Below are 21403 nucleotides of genomic sequence, written 5' to 3'. Positions count from 1 at the left end.
GAACAGCCGGCCGTCCACGTAAAGTTTGTCAACGGCCACAATCGCTCTCGAACCAGCAGCAAGATGCTTCCTCCTCAGCGGGAACAGGATCTTCCTTCTACGGAGGATTTCTGCCGGGAACTGGTCATTAACGCTGTAATGCGTGCCTCTCAGTTCCCGTCCACGGCCCTTCACCAACTCCTTCTGTTTGAAATGTTCGAATTTAGCCACAATAGGACGCGGGCGCTGGTGGTCGGACCTTCTTCCTCCGAGGCGGTGAACCCTGTGGAAAGAGATCTTCTGCACCTCCTCCTTGGGGAGCTTCAGGTGGACCTCTAAAAAGGACCTCACGGTGGCCTCGGGGTCTTCTCCTGCCTCCTCTGGAATCCCCGCGACCACTAGATTGTCCCTCATGCTCCTCGACTGAAGATCCAGGAGGGTTTCCTTGATGGATCGGTTCTCCTCGGAGAGACGAGTGGTGTCACTGTTCAGGATCTCGACGGTCTCTCTGAGGGCCTGGTTCTCCGCTGCGAGCTCCCGCACCTGCTGCTGGCTGAATTCCAGAGACTCCCGCAGACCTTGAAATTCTCTATGGAGGATCTCCAGCAAATTGAGGCGGCAATCAAAGCTGGAGAGCTTTTTGTCAATCGAATCCAGGATATCGCTCATTCCGCTGCCTGGAGAGGACACAGCCCCGGGAGAGTCCTCAGGCCGTTCTCGCTTGGCGGAGGGAGTGGTGGTGGCGGTTCTGGGCTTCACCATGTTGCAGGTATTAAAACACTCGTCGATGAAATTCTCCAGGTCCTCCAGGCTGACAGAAGCTTAATACTCTTAACAGGTTATGTTAGTTAGCAGGAAATATTTTAATATGGCGGAAAAATGAAACAAGTTCGAAAATATTTGTTCAAATGCTTACGCGCCGCCAAGTCGACTCACCACACTCGTCTCGCTGGGTCTCGCGATACTACAGCATCACCTCGCGATCGCGGGCCGTTTCTAATTACACTGCGGGCCAAATCAGGCCTGAGTTTGACACATTTGCCTTAAAGTGTTTTGTAAGGAAAAGCACACATGATCCAGTTAAACTGCAGTTTAGGGTGGGTATGCATGGAGAACAAACCGTGTAGACAACAAACAGGAAGTCTGACTAAAACATTGTGGATCGTGTCCTATTTCTGGGTTTGCCAAACTCTTGCATAACCTTTTATGCTGCCAGCAGGTAGATTGAAACTAAAGGGTGCTTGCAGGTGTCAAACAAGTCCTGTCTGAAAGCTGTGTAGGAGGGACAGAGAAAGCCAGAAAGAGAGGGAAACTCAGCCAAAGATGAAGTTCTGACTGCCAGTCTGCTTCATGACTACATGCCCCGCAGAACTGCTGAAAGGGGGCTGGATATTTGACCACTGATGTATTGCGTGATTCGAAAAGCACAAGTGTATTTATAATTTTTGAGTTTTCTTTTATGTAAAGGGTGGATACGTTTCTGGTCACTGGGCTTGGGTTGACCTCAGCTGCAGTGTATTTCTCATTTGGATAGGAAATTAGGCAAAAAGGCAGCTGCCATCTCGATCATTGAGCTTTTAACTTGCAACTGCAGCTTAAGGTCAGTGTAGAAGCGTGATCCACAGAAAGGAGGCAAGTATCACAAGATACTTAACACACAAACACACATCTCTTATTCTCCAGCAAATGATCATTTTAACACAGCAAACATTATTTGATTCTGCTTAAATTTAGAGGGAATATTACGCACATGCAATAAACCAATGTGATGAGTTTCTGTAACAACCCAATAAAAGTATGTTGTTGTCAACGCTTTTTAAAATGTTGTTTTTCTGGAATTCACAACATCATCATAAAAACACACAAATCGGAGGAAATATTTTCTCCAAACTACTTTAAGTATTGATTTGATTGGTTTCTGTCACCAGAGGACTCTTCGAGGTTAGAGAAGTATTTCATTGGCAGAAATCAGACAGGGACCTCTAAATGTGGAAGAGCTCTAGTCCTCGTGGACCAGAAACAGCATCACCCTGCGAGAAAGTTTGTTTGCACCACCCGAGTCCCTGAACATTACCATTTGTTCACTATTCTACGCTCACGTTCCTGTAGTTGAACTGCCATTCTCACATGTCATTTTTCATGCAGTTGAGAACAGAAGTCCCACATCCCTAAAGTCCACCCCCTTTAGGACTGACGCGTTCCTAACTGAGACGGCGTTCTAAGTTAATGTCACTATGAGCAACATCTTTAGATGTGTGAATAATGGTAATTTTTAGCCTAAAATTGACTTATACAACGGCAGTAGTAGTGTCGTATTTTCACTAGGAGCAGACTTTAAAGCAGGGGTCCCCTAACGTTTTCCAGCGAAGGCCACATGACGTTTCCATTCTTTGATCAGTGGCCAGGTTCAGTTTAAAACAGAAAAAGTGTGACGATCGCAAGGGTGCCTAAATAAAGACCGAAAGCCACACATAACAAAATTTTAATAACCCAATCTGATATCAAATAACCCTCTCTCAGTTCTTCTCCAAAAAAAAATTATGATAATCAGCAACTATATAAAAAAACTCTTTATGAAATCAGTGACAAAACAGAACAGGTCTGTCACCCCCCCCATGAGCACATATAAACGAGGTCTTTACAAGCTATTTCAGAATTGACAAACCTTTTTGATAAGAGGTGAAACGTCTTCAACTTTAAAAACCAAGACAGATGACGACCTTTAAACCTACTACTAAGATCAAATAAGCTTTATTGACGTGAGGAAACAAGACCAGGGATTCCGTTTTCCATGCTTTCATGAGTCTTGGTCATGTGGCCAGCCTGAAAAAAAAAAAATGCAAAAAAAAAAAGTGTCTCTCTCTGGTATTGTTCAGGGGTCCGGGTCAAATGGGTGGGCGGGCCGCGTCCGGCCCGCGGGCTGTAGTTTGGGGACCCCTGCTATAAAGGCACAGAAATGAGAAAGATGTCCAGCTAGGTGGTTTATAAAATTGTTCTAGGTAATAACTTTAAGATGGCCAACCTCGGAATGTAACACGTTTGTCAGCATGTTTGCCAAGAAGCACATTTATAACATAAGGACTAGAATGCACGATAACAAAAAATACCAAACTGATAAATTTTAACTCCATTGTGGGATATAAATTTGTTTTTAGTAACAAATCCCCCTCCTTCTCACTTTTTTCCCTTTCTTCAATTTGCAACCTGTCAAAAGCAATGTTTTCCAAAACAAATGTGAATAGATATCTTATTATATACTTCCTGTAACACCATGTTAAGACTTTAACAATATAATGTAACAATATAATCGCCACTGTTCTGACACGGCTTCTTCTAAAAGTCTGTAAGTCCATTAGATTCTGTTATTTTAGTTGAACCCAGTCCTAACAGACCTGCTCACTATGCTAAACTATGCCCCACCAATGCATAAACAACTAATTAAAACAATTGATCTGCCCTCTGGATTTTGTTTTTTGGTTAATTAAGCAGATTTAGACGATAACTCACCTAAATCGCTCCGATGATCTTTTAATGTATTTTCAAAGAGTTCCCAATGGTGTTATAATTATGATCATGGCGTTTTTTGTGCAAAAAACACTAAATTGTTTTTTAGTTTCCGCAGAGCTCCAGTAGTTGGTTAGAATTTCACCTCTGAGTTGAGGGCAGGACTGTTGTTGCAGAGTAAGCCCGCCCCCGCCCTTCCCGTCACCCATCTGTTTACACTCTCTCCTGTTAGCTTACAGCCTCTTCCAATCCTTAACCTGGCGGTACAAAAATATTGGAGTTATCCATTGGTACAGTTTTGATCCCGATTCCAGCTCAGATGAGGAAAACAAAGACGTACACAGAGCTATTTGTCTGCAAGTGGATGCATCAGAATGGAGTGCAGCAGGGAGCTTATGGCCTGCCCATTATGTCACATACATCTTTTTCCAACAGCATTTTTTGTTTGCTCCTGATTCACAACGATTTGAATATAGAAATACTCAGAAATGCAATTTTAAGCTAAAATTTCTTTAAATATGTCCATCGTCAGAAAAATGCCACAAGAATATGTTAAAAACACATTTTTTATCAGATTAGGTCTTACTAAAAATGCAGATGATGTTGTAGTTGTGCAGTGAAGTTGATGAAAACGGTAAAATTACCTTCAGAGTCCCAATGACACACAAACAAAAACCTAACCAACTCAACTTAGAAAAAATACATAAGATGATCTTCATTTCCTTTTTGCTAGAACAACCTATCTGAAGTATTTCAATGTCCCTGATTGTTTTGATGGAAAACATTAGATTCAGAGCAGAGGCTTTGAGTTTCAGTCAGCCCTCAATGTTCAGCTGAAGAAGATGACATGATAGAGACTGACTCTGTTCAGCCCAGAGACGCTGCAGGCCAGGCAAAGCAACAACAGCATGGGTGCAGGGATACCAACGCTTGTGCAAATTAAGATTCCTCTGTCAAATGCCCCCATTCCACCACAGCTTCTCAACAACATGCAGATTGTATTTTTTATGGGTTCTACATTTCAAATGCTATATATTATAAATCACTTTTTTGTTGTTATGAAAACAGAGCAGTTTGAGTTCTAAAGGTCAACATTTTAAACCATTTTCTGATGAGAAGCTGAAAATAAAAACCTGCAGATGGTAGAAATATAGAGGTCAAATCTCTGGACACAATATTTCAATCGAATGCCTGAAGATGGAGATTATTATTAACACAAATTCTTGCTGGGGTAATGTTTCTCAGGGATAGAAGTCTGTCCCTGTCATTTGACTTGTCCCTGCCTGTCTCACCTCTCTCCCCTCAGTTAGGCGCTGTGGGTGCTCTTTCGCCCCCCACTCACGGTGGCAGGACAGCGACAGGCTGGGTGGGCGCGGCATTAAAGCAGCTGGGCAGCAGAGATGGGCAGCAGGAGCTTCGGTGAAGGTGTACTGGCGCAGGAAGACATTGAGGAGCTTGAGCAGCAAAGGCAAGACCATGGTCCTCTGCAGCCGCTCACCGCAAAGGGGTCGTGGTCGGGGTCTCCCCTGGAGCTGCTTAGATTGTCAGCCCTCTTGGCAAGGACCCCACCATGAATTAATACAATAATACAGAGCTCAGACCCAGAAGGTGCAATGTGGTGTGGAGGTAATCTCATGCCTGGAGATGCAGTCAGATGTGCCACAGAAGTGATGCATTCCTCTCATTCTTGCGTTCTTGCTCCTTCTCTTCTTCTCCCTCAAATGTTTTCACATCAGTTCAATAGGGTGTAAATGATCCGCCTGACGCAGCTAAACCTCTGGAGAATTCCGTCTGCCTTTCATCCTCATTTACTGTCTTTGTGCAGCACCACTTTTTCCTCTGACATCTCATGGAGTTTATTCCTAAAATCCTTCTCCCTTTGCATTCTAGTCGATTTCGCTTCCTCCTTCCTCCTGCACATGAGCACACAACAAAAAGGACGAGAAGACGGTAGACGGCAGCAGGAGAGCAGGTTTCAGTTTGTTGGAGATGGAGCCACGGCGCGTTGAGCTGGTGCTGGTATCGCTGCCGCCGCTGTGAAAGAAAGAGCGGCAGGAGAGAGAAAAAAAACCCTGCCAAGTGTTTTGCTGAGGGAGATGAAAAAAAGTACACCCCAGACAAAAGAGATGAGATTCTCTGCTGAGGATAATAGGAAGAGAAAGATTTGTGGTAAAGAAGGCAAAAGATGACTGCGTATGGAGAAGGAAGTTATTTGCATCACCACAAACCCTAGCATGTGTATGCCATGTAGTCATGCAGGGGTTTGCTGTGCAACCTCTTCAAGCGCGTCAAAAAAGTATTATGCAATCCAGTCCAAAAAGAGAGGAAACCATGGATCCAGAATGATCCTGAAGCTGAGTCAAAACTTCTACTGCATCGTTGCTTCTGTCTGTGTGAGCCAACAATGTGTCAATCAGCATGATAGTCCTGAAATCTTTGGCTGCATGAATTCATATTCAGTATGTGCTTTTATGAGTTTGAAAGTGTTTTACAAAGGGGTGCAACAATTCATTTTAACAATCATAATTTGTGGTTGAGGATCCGATTCACTGACTAAAAATGGATCCAGGATATCTTTAGCCAAAATTTCAACCAGTGTGACTCAGAGATAAATAACTGGGTACTGAAGAGTGCAGGTGAAGTTTTCCAGATTCCTTGTATTTACTTACAAGATAATAAAGTGTAAATATTTGTACAAACAGACAAGTAAACAAGAATAAATGTCAAATCCATTCACATTTTAGTTTCCTAAAGTTCAGACCACTGTTGTTTTTCCACATCCCAATAATCCAAAGGGAACATTCTAGCACACTGTATGGTCACATGTCTTTGCTAAATTCAAAGTGTTTCCACACATTGGACTGGAATGATGGACTGATCAGTTTTAGCTGACATCACGTTTGCTGTCCGCTGTGATTTACTTGGTCGATTTTACGTTATAGTATTTTCAAATATTATTTATCAATTTATGTCGTTTTGAAATGATTTTATGATGCTTAGGTTGATTTGATTAACTACTTGCCTCAGACAGATTGATCTAGTTGAATTATAGGAATATAGATTAAATTATTGATTAAGTTGATTAATCATTACACCACTAGTTTTACACATTTTTTTCCTAATCCTAGTTTAACTTCCAAAATCCTCTAAGTGACTTACAGACTAAAATATCAAATTATGAAGGAATGACCTGCCAGCTGGACAACAGAAAAGGCTTTTTTAAGTTCTCAAAAATGATCCCTAAATGTTGACTGGATTGCTTTTGACAGTCAAGTAAAGTTTATTTTGAATAAGTGTGAATTCTGATAAATGTACACCTTTATTTGGTTTCCAGCATTGACTGCATTTGAGAACTGCAGCAAGTGTAATTGTATCAATAGATTCCGGCAATACCCTACTTCTGGCTCCAACCAAATGAAGTCAGTTCAGTCGCCATTGTTTGGTGATTCAGGTGTCGCCATGGTTGAACAAGAAATTGTCAGTAAGCAGTGACTGTCCGAGTTGGTCTGAGTCAATGTTTCTATGGCAACTACTGTCTCTAATCAGGTGTGTGCTTGTTGGAAGGCCACACCGCTACCACTTAATTGCTGGCTACATGAAATCTGTCAATCAAACATTTTGAATGTTGGACGTGAGACTATATGCATCTAATTGGTCAGTTTATAACTTAATTAACTTAATTAACTTGAACTACAGAAAAAGAACCTGAATCCGGTGGCGCAGTGGTTAGCGCTCTTTCCTCACAGCAAGAAGGCCCCCGGTTCAAGTCCCGGCTGGGGGACATGAAAAACACTACATCAATGGGGGACCTTTCTGTGTGGAGTTTGCATGTTCTCCCTGTGCATGCGTGGGTTTTCTCCGGGATCTCCGGCTTCCTCCCACCGTCCAAAAACATGCTTCATAGGTTAATTGGCAACTCTAAATTGACCATAGGTGTGAGAGCGAATGGGTGTGTGATTGAGGAGATTCTACCCTGCAACAGACTGGCGACCCGTCCAGGGCATCCCTTGCCTACGCCCAAGTGGCCGGGATAGGCTCCGGCAACCCCGTGACCTCGAAAGGGAATAAACGGTAAAGAAGATGAAAAAAAAAAAAAGTATCATGAAAAAAATGATGATTAGCAAGAACATGTAAAAAAGATTTAGAGTAAGACTAGTTATTCTGATTAATAGAATGCTGTATTTTTTCTCTATGGAAGTCTATAGGATTTTAACTTCTTGGAGCCAGCAGGTACTTTCTATTTTGGAACGCCAGGGGGGAGGGGTCACTCAGTTTAATTCTCATATACAGTCAATGGTTTCCATTCACACATGACCCAAACGACATGAGTGAACCAAAGCCTGAAGAGGACCAAGCCAGGGGTGTTGGAAAAATTGTTTTGGAGATATATTGCGATAGTTCATTTGGTGATACTTGAATCCATTCAAAATGCTGTCAGGACGACATTTATTTAATTATTTATGAGCGTCCTTCAGCATTTGACTCCTGCTTTTCACATAAATCTCCGACTGCTAATTGGCAGCACCGCCCACTGAGCGAGAAGCAGCTTGTTTTGTTATGAGACATGCACTACTTAGTTTTTACTTATTATGGGTACCAAACACAAACTCTGTGCCATGTTGTTGTCTCTATCATATAAAATGGATTGCGGTGCTTTGAGCGGGCTCAGATAAGAGCTAGTGAAGCACTGCAGCTGCGCTGCGGCTAATGCACGGAGCATTAGCCAGAATGCTGTCAGCAAAGCAGGCCAAAGTTCTGCGGAACCTCACATCAATAGATTCTAGTTCCACGATCTGATGGATCAGGGTGATGTGTACAACGCTCTGAAAAAAGGCCAACGTCGTGGCGATGACAGTTGAAATACCAGTTTACTTCCGCGTGTGAAAGTGGGGCTGCAGCTCTGCAGTGCAGACGGTCATGTAAACAAAGCATCTTAGCCGCATTAAAGGAACTTTCCTTCACCTTGTCACGTTGCCTCATCATCACAATTTATTGTTTCTGGAAATAATTAGTGTTTTGCTTGTTCCCTTTATTTTTGAAGCAGCGTTCAGGCTCCTGAACCATTTAACATACTGTAGAAGCTACATTAAGCAATGTTGAAAATAAACAACACTTTATTTCCCCATACTTTTAGTGCATTATTGGTTAAGGCACCTTCATTCTATTTTGTTTTCTTATACAGAAAAATATGTTTGTTGTGGAAATCAGACAATTTTTTCTGTTCCAGTTATATATTTTAAGTTACCTAAATAAAAGCACTACGATTTTGCTTGGGTGTAAACGTATCTTATATATGTGATACAGTTGCATTGCTTAACTTTGTGATCATTAAATAAACAGAATTTTCCCATTTTATTACAATGAAAGACACATTGATATTGAGGTAGGGTTTTAATTAAGTCATACTTAAAAAAAGAAAAGAAAATGTGTTCCAGTACACTGTAAACCCTAACAGTTGTATTGGCTCATAACTATTAAGGTTACACAACTTAAATTTCATTTTGTAGTTGATTCAACTATAAAGTATTAAGCTCTCTCAACATTTTTCCAAATTTAACTTAACAGTGCTCAATATTTTAAAGCTTATTTGTATCTAGCACTCAAAAATTTTAAGATCCCTGAAGTAGCGTCATGACGTCATCACGTACTGGTGGGAGGGTCTTTCGTTTTCTCAACGTTAGCTCAGGTGGCCATGTTGGATTTGCCGAATGCGAGTATGCGACGTTTGAAATTGAAAATCGAGCATTTTATTTTTCTGCAATGCGTTGAGCTTTTGCCCCGCTTCAAGACGCCCCAACCTCGTTTTTTTCCATCCGCCTCATCGCTGATGTTTTCCTCAGTGGCGCCGTCTTGTCTTCAGCCCTGATTTAATTTGGTAAGTATCGTTCACGGTTTATAATGAAATGCTTTAAAAAATGCTCTTATACTACCGTTAATGTGCTTTACTGTTTAAACATACGTGTGTTACGATGGTTTTACAGCTTAATGTGACAAATGTACATTAGTTCGTCATAGCGGAGCAGACGTATGGCGAGCCAAACCCAAAATGCATTTCTGCCCGTAAGTTACGACAGTGATGAGTTTTTTCAGAGGTAGAAATGATCTGTTATGCTGCAATCACACTAAACGTGATCTGCGTGTGAGATTCGCGTTGGAGGCCTTTTGTTTGTGGCTAAAGTTTTCTGCTGGACACATGTCCAAAAATGTCACTCAAAGCCTCTAACGGTTGTGTGGGAGGAGCTACCGCCAAAAGTTTTAAGCCTGGTGGCTACATGGAAGCATTGGGTTTTGAATGCAGCTTTAAGCTTTTTTAAATCACTGAACTATATTATAAGAAAGGTTTTTGTAAAAATAAATTAATCAACGTGTTCCTGTTTTGTTCAGGTACCGAACTACAGAGTGTTCAGCGTTTCACCTCCAGGCAGACGCCAAGGCCAGCGAGGTAACTTGTCTCCTGATCAGTATTTGTCTAGAGCTATTTAAAAAACAGAAAATGCAATAGTTTGTGTAGTGCAATAAATGTTTTGATCAGAATATAATAATTGAAACATTTTTCTTTAACATTAAAAAAATCTCTTTTGGACTTTTTCAGATACTGAACTTCAGAGAGAGAGTTCACCAGAAAGTCACCATTTTACCAGAAAAGAGCCGTCAAGTGGGTGAGTTTATACTTATTTAATATATTCATCCTGAACTATTACCATTATTAGATTGATATGGCAGCGTGGAAACATTTATGCACATTTTAACTAGCCAAATAGAAATAGAGTTGAAATTATTTACAATTTAACTAAACATATTTAGATTGCAGGCTGAAGGTGGCACAAGGGAATGGAGGTGCAAGTTGTGTTCTGTTACTTTGGCACTATGCAGTACTACATATAATACTGCAGTACTACATAGCCAATATTCCAAAGTGTTTCCACTGCCATGTATGTGGAGACACTTTGGAATACAATAATGTTGCATTAGCACCATTCCATCATTTGAAACCATGAAAACCCATCTGTCAAGATCTAAAATAGATTTATGTAGAGAAGATGCAGTCAGAGGAAATTGTGCAGTTTTTACATGTTTGTGGAACTTAAAGCTGCCTTTTTCTGAGCCAAAGTCCACCAAAACAGACAGGTATTGGCCAGCTTGTTTAGGATTTATGACCTCCAGGTGAATTTCTAATGAGCATAATTCAAAAACGGATAACAAATCATTTGTAAACAGCTGTAAGAAGCCACGGTGTAACTTGCCTTAAAAATGACTTTGGGTCTTTGACCTGAAGTGGATCATGGCATAAACACTGTATTGTCCTCTTACTAGAAATAGACATCTAGAAAAGGTATCATTTTATTATTTCTTAAAGTTCCTTAAATAAATATTGGAAGTGTTTGCTCTGCATTTGCTTCAATGGTAATGGATATTTCTTTTCATTCTTTTAGGACCAACGTGACGTGAACATGAGACGGGCACTTGTCCTCCTTGCACTTCCTGTTTATCTGCATGAAGATGCCTCCAACTTCTTCAAGACCTGTACTGTAAGTGCACACGACTCCCTGTCAATGTTTTTCTCTAATCCTTTAATATTGATTGAGATTTTATCGAGTGACATAATAAATAGGCAATTGTTTGTAGTTTGCAAACTGAGTGATATTTTTAAATGGTTTTAAAAATGAGACGGAAGATGAAAGGCGAACATCAGGGACTGCTGATTGGAGGGAGCGGGAACCTTTTAGTTTACCTTTTCTGCTCCTGATCCATCATTATATGAATAAAGAAAAATGAAGCTTTAGTCTTAAATTGTTTTATAAATGTCCTCACTTTTCAGAACAAAAGCTAAAGAACTTTTTAAAAACATTAATTGGCAGCAGATCCTCGGAGTTGGTCCTTAAAGTATCACAGCCAGTTGATTAAAAGCTAACAGAATGTTAGCATGAAAAGATTCACATTGACAGGTGGCAGGAATGTCAGTTTTGGACATTAGTGTGATGAATATCTTTGAGGGTCTGAACTCATCTGTGTTTTTTGTTTTGTATTTTCCAGAATACCAGACCTCACAGACACCGCTGTGGTTCTCCTCTCAGTTGTCGTGGTGACGCTCCTGATGCTGCCGTCAGTGGTCCCACAGATCTGGCTGACTAATCTCTTCTACTGTTCGGGGACATCTATGCTCTGGACCTACAGAACCCCAAAAAACTTGAACTTGCCTTCACAGTTATTCAGATCGCTGTCATGAGCCTTGAGGACAGCAAACCACTGAAAGGACATTTATTGACACGGGAGAATGTTTCGTTGAGTGAGTCTCCCAGAATGGACTATTTTTTGGTTTAAGTGTTATGCTACTAATGTGTTTTGTTGTGATCATTTGCTTTTTCTGCCGTACAATACAAAACCAACACTTTTTGTCAATATGTTGTGTGGCACTCTTATAATGCAGTTTTATTTCACTGATTGTTTCTTCATCCTCTTGATATTTGTGCTTTTTTCTTTTTTTTTAAAGCAATTAAAAAAAGTGCATTAAGCAATCGCTATTGTGTGGCTTTCATGTTTGTTGGTTTTTATCAATGTTAGCTTTTAAATCTTTTAGTGGGGCAGTATCAATACCTCTGTTTAGAATACATTTCAAGTAGAAACATTTTAAGCTGAAGAATTTTAAATATTTTCAATGCTACACATTTAATGAGTTAGAGAATTTATAAAACATTTGAGTGAATTTTACATATTTTATGAGTTGAGTAATATAAAAATATAGTTTAAAGTGTTTTTTTTAGTTGGAAAAAATTAAAAACTTTGAGTAAATAATCACTCTTTTGTAAGTTGAGGAATCTTAATATTTTTAATATGAAATAATACAAATTTAAGCCAACTGACCATATAAATTTTAATAAATGTTAACTTAAAAGTTTTAATAATATAACTTAAAAACTATTGTGTAATCTGTTACAAAACAATTTTTAAGTTCTGTCAACTCGTTCGGGTTTACAGTGTATGATATCGGGATACATATCTTATCGCCAGATTCTTTTCAATACATACCCTTGGACCAAACCAGGAAAAAAGCTTACGCAGTTACAGCACGTGCCCACTGCCCAGTTGGGGCCAGCATTTACTGAAACAAGCACTGATCCAAAAAAGCACAAATAGAAAAACTGTTTCTACCTGCTAGTCCACTAAACTTATCGATAAACATAAGAACTTCTTCAATTGTCCGCCTTAAACTATGAAACCAGCTTCATATCCCTGCTTAGTGAATACAAAAAAAGGATTTTTTTTTCTTCAAGTTATTGTATCCAGTGAAAAACAAATTAACCAAAAATGAAATACTTCATAACAAGATTTACCAAAATCAGAATTAAGCAAAACAAGAAGGCAGGCCAGCTCAGACTAAATGAAAGCACAATTATGCAAAGGATCAATTGTCCCCAATCAATCTAAGCTAAACTTGTGCCCTTAATCAACTGAAGGTAAATCTTTCTTTATTTTTCATTATTTTAATTTTTTTAATCACTTGTAAATTTGATCTGTGAACCTGTTCAGGTTCGGCTGTTCCTTTCTGTGTAAAGCTGGAAGCTGTAGTACTAAATGGAACAGGCAGGGCTTTCTGTATAACCATTGAGCTGTTCTTAAATAAACATTTTTAGATTCTGATCACTATATCTTTCCATACATTTTCAGAACCCACTGAATCCCTTTTTGGGGTCATGGAGCTGCTGGAGCCAACCCATCTCTCGTTGGGCCAAGGTAGGGTACACCTAGGAACAGGTCGCCAGTCTGTTGTAGGGTTGCACACTCACATTCCCACCGGGGGGCAATTTTAAAATCACCAATTAATAACTGCTAAAGCATATATTTGGATTGACTATGGGAGGAAGCCCAGAGAAAACACACACATGCACAAAGAGAACATACAAACAGGAAAAACCCAGCTGAGATTTCAACCAGGGCCTTCTCACTATGTGGGAAGAGTGCTAACCACTGCAGCGCAATTACATATATACTTTAGTTTTGGGGATTACTTAACATTTGATCACAGTGCCTATTGTACAGCACATTTCTGAAATGATTGTAACTGTTATGTGTTAGAACTGTTATTATGTTGGCGATCACAAGGGGGCGCCTGTGGGCTTTAAGGAACTGTTCAGCAAGACGAACAAGTGTGTGTGGAAGCTGTGGAACAGAAATAAAAACAAACTGAGCTTCCAAGTCCGCCTGATGACTAATTTGTGCAGCACCAAAGGCCACAAACACAACAGTAACCCCAGATTTTCCTATTTAGACTAAATATGACAATCTAGCATTATAAAATATGTACAAAGCATTTTTTATATATACGTAACACAAACTGCATTTCAAAATAAAAGATTTTACAACTTAAAAAAACAAAAACTAAGACAAAAAAGTATGAGTGAGCGGGTTCTTTTTTTTTTTTGACGCGTCGCGTCGAAATCTATTCGACCAAGGAGAACGGCGCTTTTGCACACGTGTCTGGAGCCTCTGAAGTTACAGTTAAACACAACTTGGGGGCGCTCAAACACAAAACTGCCTTGCTGAGCACACATACCAGCGAAGAAGATAGACGTCGAGTTGCATCTACACAGCCGCGAAGAAATAATGACGGACATTCTAAAATATCCCCGAACCAAAAATATTCATGTCTTCTTTGTATGATTCTGACAAGCGCGTAAATACTTGCTCTCTTCTTCTGAGTGAAAAGCGACTTTAAGAAGCGTAAAGTTGCGCAGCGCCACCTTGTGTACAGGAGTATTTCTGTTTCACATTAAGCGCCATCTAATGTCAGGGAATGAAATTGCATGTTTGCTCGGCTCATCGTCAGCGAAAATCGCCTGGGTGTGAACACAAAAAACGTGGCGAAAAACGCTGGTGAATAACGCCTGGGGAATATTCGTCCCGGTGTGTACGGGCCTATAGAGCTGTATCATGCAAACCAAAGGCAGGGGGCAGTACAGAGCTTTCCGAAAAAAATATCTTATTTTTGCTTCTTGTTTTTGGTCTTTATAATGTAAGAACTAAACAAGAAGCAACAGTGAGACTGCGTCTTTCCCTGCATCTCTATTTTATTATAACTTGATTAAACCAGATGTTACCTCACATGCAAAAAAAAAGCCTTTTGGAGGGAAATTTAGACAGTATCTCCCACCGGAAAGAGCTGTTTACTGGGGCAGAAAAGGCAGCCGGTATTACTGCATTACCCCTCAGTTCAGTGATTTGACCCTGGAAACCAGCACTGCCTTTGACAGCACATACAGACTCCAGCCACTACCTTATACTGCCACAACAGACGGCATAGTGGGCCATGCTGGAGGTGATGGAGGGCTGATGAACCATGATGAACCATGATGAACCATTTTGTCCATGGAAATGGTTTTAGTGGGGAATTTGCTTTAACTTGCTTCCTTAAAAAAGTTTTGCTTGCTGTGTGTGTGGGGTGGGGTGGTGTGGGTGTGGTTGTGTGGGTGTGGGTGTGTGTGTGTGTGTGTGTGTGTGGGGGGGGGGGGGGGTACGTCCACTTTGCCCAAATGTAATTTTCACCTGATACTGGTTGCATGCAAAATTTGGTGAGTTTTTAAATATGTGGCGGGAGTAAATTTTCGCTCAGAAGTGCAGTAGGAAAGAAGATTTGAGAAAACACTCTGGTTCTTGAAGTTCAGGACTGCTGCTTTTAGCTTTGGGGGACAAAAATACCCGATTTACATCTTTAATTATATGTTTTCTAAATGTGCTCTACCGATTGTTTCAGCAGGTAGTTAAAGGGTTAAGCTGAAGTACAGCTTTCACCATGGAAAAAGCTGTGATCGTACCAGGTAAAAACATGTCTGTTGCTGGATTGCAACCATTTTTATCTACAAATTAGGTTTTTGTCCTCTTTTCTCTGTCTGGCCTGATAGATTTCTGTATTCTGGCAGCGCATGTAAACTTTAGAGCAGAGCTGCAGTCGTGTGGAGACGAGAGCTTATTTCTGGAACAACATAACCTATTACATAAAGCTAGTTATTCTCCACTAACGTGCTCAATAAATGCCCGGGGAAATACTTTAGACTCCATTTGGCTGTGAACAACCATCAGCAGTTCCGTTCACTCTGTTCATGGCTAAATATTGAAAGGTCTCTGGAACTGGGAGTTGAGCAGCTACGAGTGCAGAGCGAGCTCACACACTGGATGTGTAAAGCGGTGCATGTGTGTGTGCAAGGCCGAGAGCAGGAGAGGCCAGCAACAGCTTCCTAATGAGGACCCAGCTGGTGAAGTGATGCATTAAACTGGCTCTGCATTGGATGGGCTGCTACCACCACTTATAGGCGCTGCACCTGTCCTTGCAGAGCCACAACAAACAGGCCCTCTTACACACACGCAATTCTTTTCACTTCTAAATAATTTATTACTTCCTGCACTGCAAAAACGGAATCTTAAGAAAGTAAAAAGAAACTTGTTAAACAAATTACTTTCAAGAAAAATTATCATATAAAGAAATTGTTTAATAGCAAAATAATCTTTCTTTGAGAAAACATGCCTTTGAGTGTATTTAGACTGGAAAGGCTTGTTGGTCCTGATCAAGTCTGGAACCTTGCATTTGGTCAACTGTTTTTTAACTGGACATTTAGCTGGGATGGTGGATGGATTAGTTTGACAAGAGCCAGCTGGGTAATGTTGGAACCAAATCACAAACAGGACCATTGTCTTTTGACGATCTCACTAAACCCTCTAACAATGGAGATGTCAGCGATGACGGCTAAAAATCAAGTGCACTTTGACCTAACGTGACTCTTTGACCATTTACAGCAGTGTTTTTCAACCAGTGTGCCGCGGCACACTAGTGTGCCGTGGGAGATGGTCAAGTGTGCCGTGGAGAAATTGCCCTCATTAATCATTCACTGATCTAAAAACATTTCCCATCTCCAGGATATCAGCTCTTTGTTCATCCAAACAGGCCCTAATAAAACACTGAGTAGTTAGGAATATAAAAGATCTTAAAATTACTTTTTCTTTGTGTTTATTTAATTCTATTAAAGAAATTTTGATAAGAATGACGGTACTGCGAGTTAGCTGCAGCTATGACAGTTTGCGGAAAAGTCCCGTCCCTTTAACTGTCTCCACCAATCATTCTTGAAGGCTTAATCACATGTCATCAGTCTGACCAATCAGAAGTGCTTAAAGTCTTCACTTCGTTGTTCTTAATTCTGCTGATAAAGTCGCTCAGTTCTAACAAAAATACCAGCTAAAGCTCTTCTTTAGCGGTGTAGCTTTCCACAGAGTCCGGTGTCAGACCGTGAAACAAGTGGACAATACAATGAAGCTCATTGACGCGAGTCTTTCTGCAAGTTTTCGGCAGTTTTCACACTACATCTCCCATGATGCATTGGCTTAAAGGGCCAGTGCACAATGAGTTGTCCTTGCGAAACGCCTTGAAACCCGAACAAACAAACAGTTTCTAAATTTTCTAATTTAACTTTCATTTCATCTCTTAGAAAAAAACAGCCGCAACTTCCTGCTTTTCCAGCCACAATTATCACAAAAATGCACGTGAGATTGCGGGCGGGGCTGTCGATCAATACAGACCATGAATTTCTGTTTTTTTTTTTTTTTGGATGCTGGTGTGCCGCGGGATTTTTGTCAAGGTTAAAGTGTGCCGTGGCTCAAAAAAGGTTGAAAAACACTGATTTACACGATCAACCTAATCTCCTGATTCTGACACGGAGAAAAAAGCTTTTCATTTCAACTTTGCTATGATATGCAACACTTAATATTACTAATGTGTTGCCTAACGGCACAAAGCCTTTTTTTCTGCGACAGAATCAGCTGATTGACATTGATTGCGTAAACACTTCACTACTGTAAAGTGTTGCATATCAGCGCCTAGCTGCTTTTCAATATCCACTGGAATCAGTTAATTGCGTTAACGGTTGGAGCTAAAGCTGGGGTGTCAAAGGGTTAAAAATTTAAACTTATTTTGTTTTCATGGTTCATTTAAGGTGCTTGGAAATGATTTTTGAGGACACTTTAAAAAAAAAACCTGACTTCATATCTACTCATAGGAAATCAGTATGGAACATTACTTCACCTAAAGTCAATTTCTTGGATGTGACCCTTTTCAAATCAGTTTTACAGCTCTGCACTAGTGTGTTTAAAGGCACAGCTAAAACTGCATGATGTGAAGCTGGTTAAAGAAATAAATGGAGGCAGCATCAATGTTATGATCTGACCTGCGTCTGTGATGTCATAGCATCTGGAGTATCTGAGCGTCATTTTTAACCTTCACTTTCCTGAATCTTTCAGCCAGTGTTTTTCCACAGGTGCATGACATCATGCTGCATGCCTGCTTACTATTTTTAAAGTATGGTAGCCCTTTGCTTAGCAAAACTCTCATCTGGCTGCCCTTTTACCAGATGGCAGCCCTTAGAGGCTGTGCCAGAAGGTTTTGTTATGGTGAAATCTGGGTAAGTTATGGTCCTGACGGGTTATATGAGGACACAAAAAGCAACTGCACCAGTGACAAGTGATAATCTGATGTGAGTATAATACTTCACTGCATGTGGTATTGCTAGTAAAGCTACATGTGGATTTCTGCAACAACGAACAGTTGACAGAGAAGCTTGTGCACTTACAGCCTGATAACAGAACTTTTTTTTCAAAAGAAAAAGAAACTCCTGATATTGGTTGCAGCAATAGCTCATGAAGTATGTTTACTCTGTAAACTCCACTACATCAAAGAATGAACGGATTCCCAATCTGCCCATTTCACACAAAAACATGCATGCCTTTTATATACTCAAAATACAGGGGTGTCAAAATCGCACATGGGCCCTTAATCCTAAACACGCTTTAGGTTACGGACCGAACAAGATAAGCATTTTTTGAACACACTAACCTTTAAGACATAATCTTTCAGACATAAATATGAATAAAAACAGGAATATTAATCTAGAATAACTAAAGTTAAACCTTAAAAAATGTATAATATTTTGCTCTCCAATAATATATTCTGTCAAAATTATACAAACATGAATATGCTGCAGGAAAAAAAACAAAGGCTGGAAATATTATTGATAAGAAATAACAAATCAAATCATTTAGTTTTCTTTGCTCTTTTGTCCATCATTTTTAGGGCTGGACTCCTACCGTCATTTGTCTAAAACCGCTACTGGTTTGATGAAAACCATTGTACGTTTTTTCTCAAAACAACATTAATTTAAAACATTGACATGAGTGTCTCACATTTGATCCACACATTTTTAACACAGTATGAAGAATTAATTCTAAACAAATTTTACATTCTATCAATTCAGCAAGTGGTTATTTAAAGAAATGAATCTCAACGGATAAGTTATTCTCTCCATAAAGTTCTTTAAAAACTTCCAAATCTTGTCTACAAAAAGTGCTATCTAGATTTCACTGCGGCAGCCATTTTGAAATGAGCAGGAAAAGCTCTTATACTGCCCCTAGTGGAATGATGATAAACTACATGGCAGAAAACATTGACCAAGTTATATACAATGGGTTTTTAAGGAAGGTTTCGGATCATGCTAATGAGATAAGCGCCTCAGAAATGTGTGTATAATAAAGAAATACTCAGAAATACAATTTTAATCTTAATTTTATTTACACATGTCCTCCATCATCAGAAAAGGCTACAAGAATATGTTAAAACACCAATTTACATCGGATAAGATCTTAAAGTATTCCTCCTCTCAAATATGATGATACACCTTGACATCAGTTGGTGATCATATCACACACTAAAGTATACTTAAGAAACACGAGACTTGTCTTCTCCTGTGTTCACCAGTAGGCCTGATTTTGTGAATAGCTTCCTGCAGACTAATGTCCTCCATGTTTGCTATAATTGTGCATGGCTGAAACTGACCTGAATGAAACCCCTCAGATTTTTTTGTCTAACCGAATGCTGTCTTATCTAAAAATCGTTGTTGAGATTTCTGTGGTTTCTGCAGAGCTTCCTCTTCCTCCTCTTGCCCCCTCTGTCAGTACAGCTTTTAACTCCGGGGGTAAATAATGCTCTCGGTTTTCTGGGCCAGGGCTCCACATACACATCCAGGCACAAACACACACACACCACGCGGCACATCCTCGACTACAGTCCCACAGTACACAATCTCTCCCGACAACAACAGAAAGAAGCAAAGCTGTGATGGAGGTGGGGGCGGGGTGAATTGTGTAAGATGAGGAGGAAACATCAGGTGAGGGAGACTGCTGGAGGGGGACTTGAGCACGGCCGGCGCTTTACATATGGGGAAGAGGTTGCCTGGATACAGTGAACAGAAACTCCCATCTAAATTTAAACCTGGAGTGGAGGAAAGAGAGTACCGGCCTACGGTGAGGAGAGGAGGTGAAGAGGAAGAGGCGATTGAAGTGGGTAGAGTAGAACAGCAAACATGGGATGACACACATAGCCAATTGACCCCTGACATACACCTCTCAAAGTTTAGCTGCTTATCAAAAAACCGTCACAGAAGGAAAATAGTTTCAATATTTTTTTTGTAATCAGGTAGAAAGTGGTTTTGTAATCACTAACGTCACACAGCCACAGTTGGGGGTTAGATGTTTGTATGTGCAGGGAAACAAATCAATGGTGGCATTGATGAATGGCTTTAGTGTCCAAGTGAAACGTGGTATGAGATTGTTGGATGTGATTGCGAGCTTGGCTGGGAACACGTCTATACAGGGGCCAGCAGCTCCCCTCTCTGGCTGCAAAATCACAGCACAGCAAGTGGATTCATTGTAGGAAGTGAGAAGCTAAAGCCAGCCTGTCACTGGAGCTCTCTTTACCTCATATGCCTTTTTTTTTAAAAACCCACTGGATAAAAAACAGTGTTTGTGGTGGTTTTAATATATTCTTCTGATGATGGAGGACATATATTCAGAGAATAAGGGTCAAATTGCATTTTTGAGTATTTCTCTATTCAAATCATTGGGGAGCAGATGAAAAAAATTATACTTGAAAAACATTGTATTTGCGCCAAAATACTCTGGGCTGGCCATAAGCTCTCTGCTCTGCTCTCACTCCATTGTCCCTTGCAGACATATAGATCCATGTACGTCTTTGTTTTCCTTGTCTGAGCTGGAATCTGGCTTTAAGCTGTACGACTGGATAAAGTCTGAAATCGGCCATTTTTGTGGCACCGCTAATGTTAGGTTGGGGTTGTGAGGGGCTGTAAGTCAGTGGTAGAAAGTGTAAACAGATGGTTGATGGGAAGTAAGGCAGGCTTACTTCTCGAACAACAGTCCCACCCACATCTCAGAGGCAAATTTCTAAGGAATCCTGTCACTCAGAAACTACGTCCTAGAAAGCTGCACAATTTTTTCCCATTTTGGCTAAAAAGTGGTCAAAGCATCATTCAAGGACCACTTTGAACACTTTCAACAACAAATTGAAAGTCAAAGTGGGACATTAAATGAGTCAGTTTGTTGGTGGTTGTCTAACTTTAAACTTTAAAATGTATTTATTTGTTAAGCGCTTCTCGTTCATTATGAAGCACATAGCGCTTTAAATATAAGCAAAAAGAATACTTCAAAAAATGCAGTGTTTAAAAAAAGACGCACACACACAAAATAAAAATGACAGGATATTCAGACAAAATTAGCACCCCCCCTGTGCCCAATCCCTCTGTCCATCCACCCAGTTACCCCCATAAAGACCCTTGTGACAAAACTGGACAAAGACTTAAGAACTGCAGCTTTAAAAAACTGTCTGGCTTGGTACTGCTGTGTGTGGTATCATACTCTTCAAGTATATTTATTCCAAGGGGCTCAAACACAGGGGTCATCACTCTACAGCCGCACTCTACAGCTATAAGAATATAGAGCAGGACCCCAGCCGCTGCAATTAGAACGGCCACCGCAGCCCCATCAGGCAAGTCGGTAGTGCCCCACAACACCAAATTATATTTTAGATGATTAT

The 21403-nt window shown here is 40.4% G+C and overlaps 1 protein-coding gene and 1 long non-coding RNA gene across 2 annotated transcripts in view; one reads left to right on the top strand and one right to left on the bottom strand.

Annotated features, from left to right (window-relative positions):
* Positions 1-21403, bottom strand: part of LOC101172692 (potassium voltage-gated channel subfamily H member 2) — a 342059-nt gene that overhangs the window by 54094 nt on the left and 266562 nt on the right. The window lies entirely within an intron of this gene.
* On the top strand, positions 9888-10957 carry LOC105356641. The gene is made up of 3 exons (XR_002872379.1): positions 9888-9925; positions 10076-10142; positions 10917-10957. It is a non-coding gene; the product is annotated as an uncharacterized LOC105356641 (long non-coding RNA).

Source organism: Oryzias latipes, chromosome 20, assembly GCF_002234675.1.
Source record: "Oryzias latipes chromosome 20, ASM223467v1".
Lineage (NCBI taxonomy): Eukaryota > Metazoa > Chordata > Actinopteri > Beloniformes > Adrianichthyidae > Oryzias > Oryzias latipes.
This window is presented reverse-complemented; position numbering and strand designations above follow the sequence as displayed.